The 13,142-nt window shown below is 45.8% G+C and overlaps 5 non-coding genes across 5 annotated transcripts; all 5 read left to right on the top strand.

Annotated features, from left to right (window-relative positions):
• The first annotated feature begins 1,784 nt into the window (after positions 1-1,784).
• On the top strand, positions 1,785-1,975 carry LOC130324647 (U2 spliceosomal RNA). Its single transcript, XR_008869609.1, has one exon. It is a non-coding gene; the product is annotated as a U2 spliceosomal RNA (small nuclear RNA).
• A 2,089-nt stretch (positions 1,976-4,064) lies between these two features.
• Positions 4,065-4,255, top strand: LOC130324648 (U2 spliceosomal RNA). Its single transcript, XR_008869610.1, has one exon. It is a non-coding gene; the product is annotated as a U2 spliceosomal RNA (small nuclear RNA).
• A 2,088-nt stretch (positions 4,256-6,343) lies between these two features.
• On the top strand, positions 6,344-6,534 carry LOC130324649 (U2 spliceosomal RNA). The gene has a single exon (XR_008869611.1). It is a non-coding gene; the product is annotated as a U2 spliceosomal RNA (small nuclear RNA).
• A 2,103-nt stretch (positions 6,535-8,637) lies between these two features.
• On the top strand, positions 8,638-8,828 carry LOC130324651 (U2 spliceosomal RNA). Its single transcript, XR_008869612.1, has one exon. It is a non-coding gene; the product is annotated as a U2 spliceosomal RNA (small nuclear RNA).
• A 2,089-nt stretch (positions 8,829-10,917) lies between these two features.
• LOC130324652 (U2 spliceosomal RNA) lies at positions 10,918-11,108 on the top strand. The gene has a single exon (XR_008869613.1). It is a non-coding gene; the product is annotated as a U2 spliceosomal RNA (small nuclear RNA).
• The last annotated feature ends 2,034 nt before the right edge of the window (positions 11,109-13,142 follow it).

The raw sequence follows: 13,142 nt of genomic DNA on the forward strand, positions 1-13,142 counted from the left end.
TGTTCCTAATTGACAAAATAAGATTAATGCTTATGAAGAAATATAAAATCTCATCCCTTCCCCAATATCGCGCCACACCCCTACCCCTTAATTCCCTGGTTGAACTTGATGGACATATGTCTTTTTTCGACCGTACTAACTATGTAACTATGTAACATAACATGGGGGGGTCTCCTGGCTGTTCACACAGGTGTGTCATTGCTGTACATTGACCATGCATTGCTTCTGTGGTATTGCAAAGGCAAAGACAAATGCTTCCAGCCATCCATTGCACTAATGGATTGGTCATCAGCTGGCTGTCTATGTCCCGCATCAATATAGACCAAAGTACAGAGGGTTAGGCTATGCTATAGTGCACCTACCTGATGCATCAGAAGGTGCGAGGCCCTTGCTAAATTCTGTGCACAGACTTTGAGATCTATGCTTTAGACTGTATCTAAACCTGCTCCAACATGGACTGACATTCTGGCCTACTTTCAGCCGATGCGACTTGTCTGTCGCTGAACAGTCGCTTTTTATGTATTCAGCACCTATGTATAATGTTGTAAAAATGCTCTAGAAGCTAAAGTCGCAGAAATGTCACACATATTTGGCCTGCAACTTTCTGTGCGACAAATTCAGACAGGAAAAATCAGTATAAATCCTTAGAAAATTATCCCCCAGTGTCTCCATCTGCTGGCGGTATTGAATAAGCATTGCTGCACTGATGGGGTATGCATTAGACGAAAAAAAAGAAGAAAAAGAAGAATAATACGCCCAGAAAAGAGGCGAAAAGGAGAAAAACGTAAAAAAACGTGAAAAAAAAGTAAGAGGAAGAGAAGGGAAAAAAAGGTGGAAATGGGTTTAAAAGTGATTTCGGCGGAGAATATATATATATATATATATATATATATATATATATATATATATATACGCGCACACACACACATATATATAAACGTATTCTCCGTTGAGATATTGCAGCCGCTGCTGTGTCCAGGCCCAGGAGCCTTAGCACTGTGCTGTGATGTCACTCAATACCACTGACATCACTAGGTGTAAACAACATCTCTCCTTTGCTGTGTATGTGACTATGGAGCTGTTTGGTGATGTCGTCTATTATGGCCTTCATAGAAGCAACAGGAGATTGTTGCATCCATCTAGAACCCTCAGAACTACAGTGCTATGATGTCACTCACTTCCACAGGCCTTGCAGAGTGTAAACAACAACAACCCAGCTTTGTCGTGTATGTAACCATAGGGATTGTGATGTCACCTAGAACCTTCACAGCAGCGACAGCTTTATGAGGAGCATCAGCACTGCTCTGCCTGAGCAGAACCATCACCGCCATAGGTTGTCAAATAACCCGGATTTAACCCACACAGGTAAGTCCAATGGGGTGCAGGCATGTCCTCTATGCTTACAGCTTCCCGTGGGTGTTGGTTTGATACCGTTTGGGGACAGCCAAGGAGGCATCTGCAGGCAACAAAGGTAGGTGTGTGCTTGTGTGTGTGTTTCCTATGCAGATCCTAAGCCCAGTGTCACATGCAAGTAGGAGGAGTAAGAAGGGTTCCTGGCAAATCCGGGTTATGGATTGCATTTAAAAAGGCCCCGTGGGAGTGCAATGGGCCCCTGTCTTGCTGCTTAGCAATAATGGTATGGGTTTAGGTTCTGCTGTGTGTACTGGTGGTTGACTGCCCCCCAGCCCAGAGTGTGCATGGAAAATTGTCTGGCAGCCTCCCTGACAGCAAGCAGTGATAGTGCCCATGAAGGGGACCTTGTTGGGCCCGCCCCTTTCACGGTTATCGCTTCTCGGCCTTTTGGCTAAGATCAAGTGTAGTATCTGTTCTTATCAGTTTAATATCTGATACGTCCCCTATCTGGGGACCATATATTAAATGGATTTTTGAGAACGGGGGCCGATTTCGAAGCTTGCTTCCGTCGCCCTATGCATTGACCCGATATGGCAGTATCTTCGGGTACAGTGCACCACCCCCTTACAGGGTTAAAAAGAAAGATTCCTACTTTCATTGCTACCTGCTTGCTGGCTAGCCAGCTAGCCAGCCCTGTGGGCCTTGCTGCTGCTGCTGCTGCTGCTGCAGCCAAAAAACAAAAGGTGGTGCTGCTGCTGCTTCTGCTGCTTCTGCTTGTGTCTGGCCGCTGTTGGAGCGTCCAGGCACAGGACTTCTGCTGCTGCTGACTAAATGGCCTCCTTAATTGGATCATTTGAGTAGCCAGCACACCTGTGCAGGTAGGGCATGACATGATAGGCAGCTGCCTTGATAGCGGGTGGGTGCTGAATGTTCCTAATTGACAAAATAAGATTAATGCTTATGAAGAAATATAAAATCTCATCCCTTCCCCAATATCGCGCCACACCCCTACCCCTTAATTCCCTGGTTGAACTTGATGGACATATGTCTTTTTTCGACCGTACTAACTATGTAACTATGTAACATAACATGGGGGGGTCTCCTGGCTGTTCACACAGGTGTGTCATTGCTGTACATTGACCATGCATTGCTTCTGTGGTATTGCAAAGGCAAAGACAAATGCTTCCAGCCATCCATTGCACTAATGGATTGGTCATCAGCTGGCTGTCTATGTCCCGCATCAATATAGACCAAAGTACAGAGGGTTAGGCTATGCTATAGTGCACCTACCTGATGCATCAGAAGGTGCGAGGCCCTTGCTAAATTCTGTGCACAGACTTTGAGATCTATGCTTTAGACTGTATCTAAACCTGCTCCAACATGGACTGACATTCTGGCCTACTTTCAGCCGATGCGACTTGTCTGTCGCTGAACAGTCGCTTTTTATGTATTCAGCACCTATGTATAATGTTGTAAAAATGCTCTAGAAGCTAAAGTCGCAGAAATGTCACACATATTTGGCCTGCAACTTTCTGTGCGACAAATTCAGACAGGAAAAATCAGTATAAATCCTTAGAAAATTATCCCCCAGTGTCTCCATCTGCTGGCGGTATTGAATAAGCATTGCTGCACTGATGGGGTATGCATTAGACGAAAAAAAAGAAGAAAAAGAAGAATAATACGCCCAGAAAAGAGGCGAAAAGGAGAAAAACGTAAAAAAACGTGAAAAAAAAGTAAGAGGAAGAGAAGGGAAAAAAAGGTGGAAATGGGTTTAAAAGTGATTTCGGCGGAGAATATATATATATATATATATATATATATATATATATATATATATACGCGCACACACACACATATATATAAACGTATTCTCCGTTGAGATATTGCAGCCGCTGCTGTGTCCAGGCCCAGGAGCCTTAGCACTGTGCTGTGATGTCACTCAATACCACTGACATCACTAGGTGTAAACAACATCTCTCCTTTGCTGTGTATGTGACTATGGAGCTGTTTGGTGATGTCGTCTATTATGGCCTTCATAGAAGCAACAGGAGATTGTTGCATCCATCTAGAACCCTCAGAACTACAGTGCTATGATGTCACTCACTTCCACAGGCCTTGCAGAGTGTAAACAACAACAACCCAGCTTTGTCGTGTATGTAACCATAGGGATTGTGATGTCACCTAGAACCTTCACAGCAGCGACAGCTTTATGAGGAGCATCAGCACTGCTCTGCCTGAGCAGAACCATCACCGCCATAGGTTGTCAAATAACCCGGATTTAACCCACACAGGTAAGTCCAATGGGGTGCAGGCATGTCCTCTATGCTTACAGCTTCCCGTGGGTGTTGGTTTGATACCGTTTGGGGACAGCCAAGGAGGCATCTGCAGGCAACAAAGGTAGGTGTGTGCTTGTGTGTGTGTTTCCTATGCAGATCCTAAGCCCAGTTGTCACATGCAAGTAGGAGGAGTAAGAAGGGTTCCTGGCAAATCCGGGTTATGGATTGCATTTAAAAAGGCCCCGTGGGAGTGCAATGGGCCCCTGTCTTGCTGCTTAGCAATAATGGTATGGGTTTAGGTTCTGCTGTGTGTACTGGTGGTTGACTGCCCCCCAGCCCAGAGTGTGCATGGAAAATTGTCTGGCAGCCTCCCTGACAGCAAGCAGTGATAGTGCCCATGAAGGGGACCTTGTTGGGCCCGCCCCTTTCACGGTTATCGCTTCTCGGCCTTTTGGCTAAGATCAAGTGTAGTATCTGTTCTTATCAGTTTAATATCTGATACGTCCCCTATCTGGGGACCATATATTAAATGGATTTTTGAGAACGGGGGCCGATTTCGAAGCTTGCTTCCGTCGCCCTATGCATTGACCCGATATGGCAGTATCTTCGGGTACAGTGCACCACCCCCTTACAGGGTTAAAAAGAAAGATTCCTACTTTCATTGCTACCTGCTTGCTGGCTAGCCAGCTAGCCAGCCCTGTGGGCCTTGCTGCTGCTGCTGCTGCTGCTGCAGCCAAAAAACAAAAGGTGGTGCTGCTGCTGCTTCTGCTGCTTCTGCTTGTGTCTGGCCGCTGTTGGAGCGTCCAGGCACAGGACTTCTGCTGCTGCTGACTAAATGGCCTCCTTAATTGGATCATTTGAGTAGCCAGCACACCTGTGCAGGTAGGGCATGACATGATAGGCAGCTGCCTTGATAGCGGGTGGGTGCTGAATGTTCCTAATTGACAAAATAAGATTAATGCTTATGAAGAAATATAAAATCTCATCCCTTCCCCAATATCGCGCCACACCCCTACCCCTTAATTCCCTGGTTGAACTTGATGGACATATGTCTTTTTTCGACCGTACTAACTATGTAACTATGTAACATAACATGGGGGGGTCTCCTGGCTGTTCACACAGGTGTGTCATTGCTGTACATTGACCATGCATTGCTTCTGTGGTATTGCAAAGGCAAAGACAAATGCTTCCAGCCATCCATTGCACTAATGGATTGGTCATCAGCTGGCTGTCTATGTCCCGCATCAATATAGACCAAAGTACAGAGGGTTAGGCTATGCTATAGTGCACCTACCTGATGCATCAGAAGGTGCGAGGCCCTTGCTAAATTCTGTGCACAGACTTTGAGATCTATGCTTTAGACTGTATCTAAACCTGCTCCAACATGGACTGACATTCTGGCCTACTTTCAGCCGATGCGACTTGTCTGTCGCTGAACAGTCGCTTTTTATGTATTCAGCACCTATGTATAATGTTGTAAAAATGCTCTAGAAGCTAAAGTCGCAGAAATGTCACACATATTTGGCCTGCAACTTTCTGTGCGACAAATTCAGACAGGAAAAATCAGTATAAATCCTTAGAAAATTATCCCCCAGTGTCTCCATCTGCTGGCGGTATTGAATAAGCATTGCTGCACTGATGGGGTATGCATTAGACGAAAAAAAAGAAGAAAAAGAAGAATAATACGCCCAGAAAAGAGGCGAAAAGGAGAAAAACGTAAAAAAACGTGAAAAAAAAGTAAGAGGAAGAGAAGGGAAAAAAAGGTGGAAATGGGTTTAAAAGTGATTTCGGCGGAGAATATATATATATATATATATATATATATATATATATATATATATACGCGCACACACACACATATATATAAACGTATTCTCCGTTGAGATATTGCAGCCGCTGCTGTGTCCAGGCCCAGGAGCCTTAGCACTGTGCTGTGATGTCACTCAATACCACTGACATCACTAGGTGTAAACAACATCTCTCCTTTGCTGTGTATGTGACTATGGAGCTGTTTGGTGATGTCGTCTATTATGGCCTTCATAGAAGCAACAGGAGATTGTTGCATCCATCTAGAACCCTCAGAACTACAGTGCTATGATGTCACTCACTTCCACAGGCCTTGCAGAGTGTAAACAACAACAACCCAGCTTTGTCGTGTATGTAACCATAGGGATTGTGATGTCACCTAGAACCTTCACAGCAGCGACAGCTTTATGAGGAGCATCAGCACTGCTCTGCCTGAGCAGAACCATCACCGCCATAGGTTGTCAAATAACCCGGATTTAACCCACACAGGTAAGTCCAATGGGGTGCAGGCATGTCCTCTATGCTTACAGCTTCCCGTGGGTGTTGGTTTGATACCGTTTGGGGACAGCCAAGGAGGCATCTGCAGGCAACAAAGGTAGGTGTGTGCTTGTGTGTGTGTTTCCTATGCAGATCCTAAGCCCAGTGTCACATGCAAGTAGGAGGAGTAAGAAGGGTTCCTGGCAAATCCGGGTTATGGATTGCATTTAAAAAGGCCCCGTGGGAGTGCAATGGGCCCCTGTCTTGCTGCTTAGCAATAATGGTATGGGTTTAGGTTCTGCTGTGTGTACTGGTGGTTGACTGCCCCCCAGCCCAGAGTGTGCATGGAAAATTGTCTGGCAGCCTCCCTGACAGCAAGCAGTGATAGTGCCCATGAAGGGGACCTTGTTGGGCCCGCCCCTTTCACGGTTATCGCTTCTCGGCCTTTTGGCTAAGATCAAGTGTAGTATCTGTTCTTATCAGTTTAATATCTGATACGTCCCCTATCTGGGGACCATATATTAAATGGATTTTTGAGAACGGGGGCCGATTTCGAAGCTTGCTTCCGTCGCCCTATGCATTGACCCGATATGGCAGTATCTTCGGGTACAGTGCACCACCCCCTTACAGGGTTAAAAAGAAAGATTCCTACTTTCATTGCTACCTGCTTGCTGGCTAGCCAGCTAGCCAGCCCTGTGGGCCTTGCTGCTGCTGCTGCTGCTGCTGCTGCTGCTGCTGCAGCCAAAAAACAAAAGGTGGTGCTGCTGCTGCTTCTGCTGCTTCTGCTTGTGTCTGGCCGCTGTTGGAGCGTCCAGGCACAGGACTTCTGCTGCTGCTGACTAAATGGCCTCCTTAATTGGATCATTTGAGTAGCCAGCACACCTGTGCAGGTAGGGCATGACATGATAGGCAGCTGCCTTGATAGCGGGTGGGTGCTGAATGTTCCTAATTGACAAAATAAGATTAATGCTTATGAAGAAATATAAAATCTCATCCCTTCCCCAATATCGCGCCACACCCCTACCCCTTAATTCCCTGGTTGAACTTGATGGACATATGTCTTTTTTCGACCGTACTAACTATGTAACTATGTAACATAACATGGGGGGGTCTCCTGGCTGTTCACACAGGTGTGTCATTGCTGTACATTGACCATGCATTGCTTCTGTGGTATTGCAAAGGCAAAGACAAATGCTTCCAGCCATCCATTGCACTAATGGATTGGTCATCAGCTGGCTGTCTATGTCCCGCATCAATATAGACCAAAGTACAGAGGGTTAGGCTATGCTATAGTGCACCTACCTGATGCATCAGAAGGTGCGAGGCCCTTGCTAAATTCTGTGCACAGACTTTGAGATCTATGCTTTAGACTGTATCTAAACCTGCTCCAACATGGACTGACATTCTGGCCTACTTTCAGCCGATGCGACTTGTCTGTCGCTGAACAGTCGCTTTTTATGTATTCAGCACCTATGTATAATGTTGTAAAAATGCTCTAGAAGCTAAAGTCGCAGAAATGTCACACATATTTGGCCTGCAACTTTCTGTGCGACAAATTCAGACAGGAAAAATCAGTATAAATCCTTAGAAAATTATCCCCCAGTGTCTCCATCTGCTGGCGGTATTGAATAAGCATTGCTGCACTGATGGGGTATGCATTAGACGAAAAAAAAGAAGAAAAAGAAGAATAATACGCCCAGAAAAGAGGCGAAAAGGAGAAAAACGTAAAAAAACGTGAAAAAAAAGTAAGAGGAAGAGAAGGGAAAAAAAGGTGGAAATGGGTTTAAAAGTGATTTCGGCGGAGATATATATATATATATATATATATATATATATATATATATATATATACGCGCACACACACACATATATATAAACGTATTCTCCGGATATTGCAGCCGCTGCTGTGTCCAGGCCCAGGAGCCTTAGCACTGTGCTGTGATGTCACTCAATACCACTGACATCACTAGGTGTAAACAACATCTCTCCTTTGCTGTGTATGTGACTGTGACTATGGAGCTGTTTGGTGATGTCGTCTATTATGGCCTTCATAGAAGCAACAGGAGATTGTTGCATCCATCTAGAACCCTCAGAACTACAGTGCTATGATGTCACTCACTTCCACAGGCCTTGCAGAGTGTAAACAACAACAACCCAGCTTTGTCGTGTATGTAACCATAGGGATTGTGATGTCACCTAGAACCTTCACAGCAGCGACAGCTTTATGAGGAGCATCAGCACTGCTCTGCCTGAGCAGAACCATCACCGCCATAGGTTGTCAAATAACCCGGATTTAACCCACACAGGTAAGTCCAATGGGGTGCAGGCATGTCCTCTATGCTTACAGCTTCCCGTGGGTGTTGGTTTGATACCGTTTGGGGACAGCCAAGGAGGCATCTGCAGGCAACAAAGGTAGGTGTGTGCTTGTGTGTGTGTTTCCTATGCAGATCCTAAGCCCAGTGTCACATGCAAGTAGGAGGAGTAAGAAGGGTTCCTGGCAAATCCGGGTTATGGATTGCATTTAAAAAGGCCCCGTGGGAGTGCAATGGGCCCCTGTCTTGCTGCTTAGCAATAATGGTATGGGTTTAGGTTCTGCTGTGTGTACTGGTGGTTGACTGCCCCCCAGCCCAGAGTGTGCATGGAAAATTGTCTGGCAGCCTCCCTGACAGCAAGCAGTGATAGTGCCCATGAAGGGGACCTTGTTGGGCCCGCCCCTTTCACGGTTATCGCTTCTCGGCCTTTTGGCTAAGATCAAGTGTAGTATCTGTTCTTATCAGTTTAATATCTGATACGTCCCCTATCTGGGGACCATATATTAAATGGATTTTTGAGAACGGGGGCCGATTTCGAAGCTTGCTTCCGTCGCCCTATGCATTGACCCGATATGGCAGTATCTTCGGGTACAGTGCACCACCCCCTTACAGGGTTAAAAAGAAAGATTCCTACTTTCATTGCTACCTGCTTGCTGGCTAGCCAGCTAGCCAGCCCTGTGGGCCTTGCTGCTGCTGCTGCTGCTGCTGCAGCCAAAAAACAAAAGGTGGTGCTGCTGCTGCTTCTGCTGCTTCTGCTTGTGTCTGGCCGCTGTTGGAGCGTCCAGGCACAGGACTTCTGCTGCTGCTGACTAAATGGCCTCCTTAATTGGATCATTTGAGTAGCCAGCACACCTGTGCAGGTAGGGCATGACATGATAGGCAGCTGCCTTGATAGCGGGTGGGTGCTGAATGTTCCTAATTGACAAAATAAGATTAATGCTTATGAAGAAATATAAAATCTCATCCCTTCCCCAATATCGCGCCACACCCCTACCCCTTAATTCCCTGGTTGAACTTGATGGACATATGTCTTTTTTCGACCGTACTAACTATGTAACTATGTAACATAACATGGGGGGGTCTCCTGGCTGTTCACACAGGTGTGTCATTGCTGTACATTGACCATGCATTGCTTCTGTGGTATTGCAAAGGCAAAGACAAATGCTTCCAGCCATCCATTGCACTAATGGATTGGTCATCAGCTGGCTGTCTATGTCCCGCATCAATATAGACCAAAGTACAGAGGGTTAGGCTATGCTATAGTGCACCTACCTGATGCATCAGAAGGTGCGAGGCCCTTGCTAAATTCTGTGCACAGACTTTGAGATCTATGCTTTAGACTGTATCTAAACCTGCTCCAACATGGACTGACATTCTGGCCTACTTTCAGCCGATGCGACTTGTCTGTCGCTGAACAGTCGCTTTTTATGTATTCAGCACCTATGTATAATGTTGTAAAAATGCTCTAGAAGCTAAAGTCGCAGAAATGTCACACATATTTGGCCTGCAACTTTCTGTGCGACAAATTCAGACAGGAAAAATCAGTATAAATCCTTAGAAAATTATCCCCCAGTGTCTCCATCTGCTGGCGGTATTGAATAAGCATTGCTGCACTGATGGGGTATGCATTAGACGAAAAAAAAGAAGAAAAAGAAGAATAATACGCCCAGAAAAGAGGCGAAAAGGAGAAAAACGTAAAAAAACGTGAAAAAAAAGTAAGAGGAAGAGAAGGGAAAAAAAGGTGGAAATGGGTTTAAAAGTGATTTCGGCGGAGAAATATATATATATATATATATATATATATATATATATATATATATACGCGCACACACACACATATATATAAACGTATTCTCCGTTGAGATATTGCAGCCGCTGCTGTGTCCAGGCCCAGGAGCCTTAGCACTGTGCTGTGATGTCACTCAATACCACTGACATCACTAGGTGTAAACAACATCTCTCCTTTGCTGTGTATGTGACTATGGAGCTGTTTGGTGATGTCGTCTATTATGGCCTTCATAGAAGCAACAGGAGATTGTTGCATCCATCTAGAACCCTCAGAACTACAGTGCTATGATGTCACTCACTTCCACAGGCCTTGCAGAGTGTAAACAACAACAACCCAGCTTTGTCGTGTATGTAACCATAGGGATTGTGATGTCACCTAGAACCTTCACAGCAGCGACAGCTTTATGAGGAGCATCAGCACTGCTCTGCCTGAGCAGAACCATCACCGCCATAGGTTGTCAAATAACCCGGATTTAACCCACACAGGTAAGTCCAATGGGGTGCAGGCATGTCCTCTATGCTTACAGCTTCCCGTGGGTGTTGGTTTGATACCGTTTGGGGACAGCCAAGGAGGCATCTGCAGGCAACAAAGGTAGGTGTGTGCTTGTGTGTGTGTTTCCTATGCAGATCCTAAGCCCAGTGTCACATGCAAGTAGGAGGAGTAAGAAGGGTTCCTGGCAAATCCGGGTTATGGATTGCATTTAAAAAGGCCCCGTGGGAGTGCAATGGGCCCCTGTCTTGCTGCTTAGCAATAATGGTATGGGTTTAGGTTCTGCTGTGTGTACTGGTGGTTGACTGCCCCCCAGCCCAGAGTGTGCATGGAAAATTGTCTGGCAGCCTCCCTGACAGCAAGCAGTGATAGTGCCCATGAAGGGGACCTTGTTGGGCCCGCCCCTTTCACGGTTATCGCTTCTCGGCCTTTTGGCTAAGATCAAGTGTAGTATCTGTTCTTATCAGTTTAATATCTGATACGTCCCCTATCTGGGGACCATATATTAAATGGATTTTTGAGAACGGGGGCCGATTTCGAAGCTTGCTTCCGTCGCCCTATGCATTGACCCGATATGGCAGTATCTTCGGGTACAGTGCACCACCCCCTTACAGGGTTAAAAAGAAAGATTCCTACTTTCATTGCTACCTGCTTGCTGGCTAGCCAGCTAGCCAGCCCTGTGGGCCTTGCTGCTGCTGCTGCTGCTGCTGCAGCCAAAAAACAAAAGGTGGTGCTGCTGCTGCTTCTGCTGCTTCTGCTTGTGTCTGGCCGCTGTTGGAGCGTCCAGGCACAGGACTTCTGCTGCTGCTGACTAAATGGCCTCCTTAATTGGATCATTTGAGTAGCCAGCACACCTGTGCAGGTAGGGCATGACATGATAGGCAGCTGCCTTGATAGCGGGTGGGTGCTGAATGTTCCTAATTGACAAAATAAGATTAATGCTTATGAAGAAATATAAAATCTCATCCCTTCCCCAATATCGCGCCACACCCCTACCCCTTAATTCCCTGGTTGAACTTGATGGACATATGTCTTTTTTCGACCGTACTAACTATGTAACTATGTAACATAACATGGGGGGGTCTCCTGGCTGTTCACACAGGTGTGTCATTGCTGTACATTGACCATGCATTGCTTCTGTGGTATTGCAAAGGCAAAGACAAATGCTTCCAGCCATCCATTGCACTAATGGATTGGTCATCAGCTGGCTGTCTATGTCCCGCATCAATATAGACCAAAGTACAGAGGGTTAGGCTATGCTATAGTGCACCTACCTGATGCATCAGAAGGTGCGAGGCCCTTGCTAAATTCTGTGCACAGACTTTGAGATCTATGCTTTAGACTGTATCTAAACCTGCTCCAACATGGACTGACATTCTGGCCTACTTTCAGCCGATGCGACTTGTCTGTCGCTGAACAGTCGCTTTTTATGTATTCAGCACCTATGTATAATGTTGTAAAAATGCTCTAGAAGCTAAAGTCGCAGAAATGTCACACATATTTGGCCTGCAACTTTCTGTGCGACAAATTCAGACAGGAAAAATCAGTATAAATCCTTAGAAAATTATCCCCCAGTGTCTCCATCTGCTGGCGGTATTGAATAAGCATTGCTGCACTGATGGGGTATGCATTAGACGAAAAAAAAGAAGAAAAAGAAGAATAATACGCCCAGAAAAGAGGCGAAAAGGAGAAAAACGTAAAAAAACGTGAAAAAAAAGTAAGAGGAAGAGAAGGGAAAAAAAGGTGGAAATGGGTTTAAAAGTGATTTCGGCGGAGAAATATATATATATATATATATATATATATATATATATATATATATACGCGCACACACACACATATATATAAACGTATTCTCCGTTGAGATATTGCAGCCGCTGCTGTGTCCAGGCCCAGGAGCCTTAGCACTGTGCTGTGATGTCACTCAATACCACTGACATCACTAGGTGTAAACAACATCTCTCCTTTGCTGTGTATGTGACTATGGAGCTGTTTGGTGATGTCGTCTATTATGGCCTTCATAGAAGCAACAGGAGATTGTTGCATCCATCTAGAACCCTCAGAACTACAGTGCTATGATGTCACTCACTTCCACAGGCCTTGCAGAGTGTAAACAACAACAACCCAGCTTTGTCGTGTATGTAACCATAGGGATTGTGATGTCACCTAGAACCTTCACAGCAGCGACAGCTTTATGAGGAGCATCAGCACTGCTCTGCCTGAGCAGAACCATCACCGCCATAGGTTGTCAAATAACCCGGATTTAACCCACACAGGTAAGTCCAATGGGGTGCAGGCATGTCCTCTATGCTTACAGCTTCCCGTGGGTGTTGGTTTGATACCGTTTGGGGACAGCCAAGGAGGCATCTGCAGGCAACAAAGGTAGGTGTGTGCTTGTGTGTGTGTTTCCTATGCAGATCCTAAGCCCAGTGTCACATGCAAGTAGGAGGAGTAAGAAGGGTTCCTGGCAAATCCGGGTTATGGATTGCATTTAAAAAGGCCCCGTGGGAGTGCAATGGGCCCCTGTCTTGCTGCTTAGCAATAATGGTATGGGTTTAGGTTCTGCTGTGTGTACTGGTGGTTGACTGCCCCCCAGCCCAGAGTGTGCATGGAAAATTGTCTGGCAGCCTCCCTGACAGC

The sequence above is a fragment of the Hyla sarda genome, unplaced genomic scaffold, assembly GCF_029499605.1.
Source record: "Hyla sarda isolate aHylSar1 unplaced genomic scaffold, aHylSar1.hap1 scaffold_2657, whole genome shotgun sequence".
Classification (NCBI taxonomy): Eukaryota; Metazoa; Chordata; class Amphibia; order Anura; family Hylidae; genus Hyla; species Hyla sarda.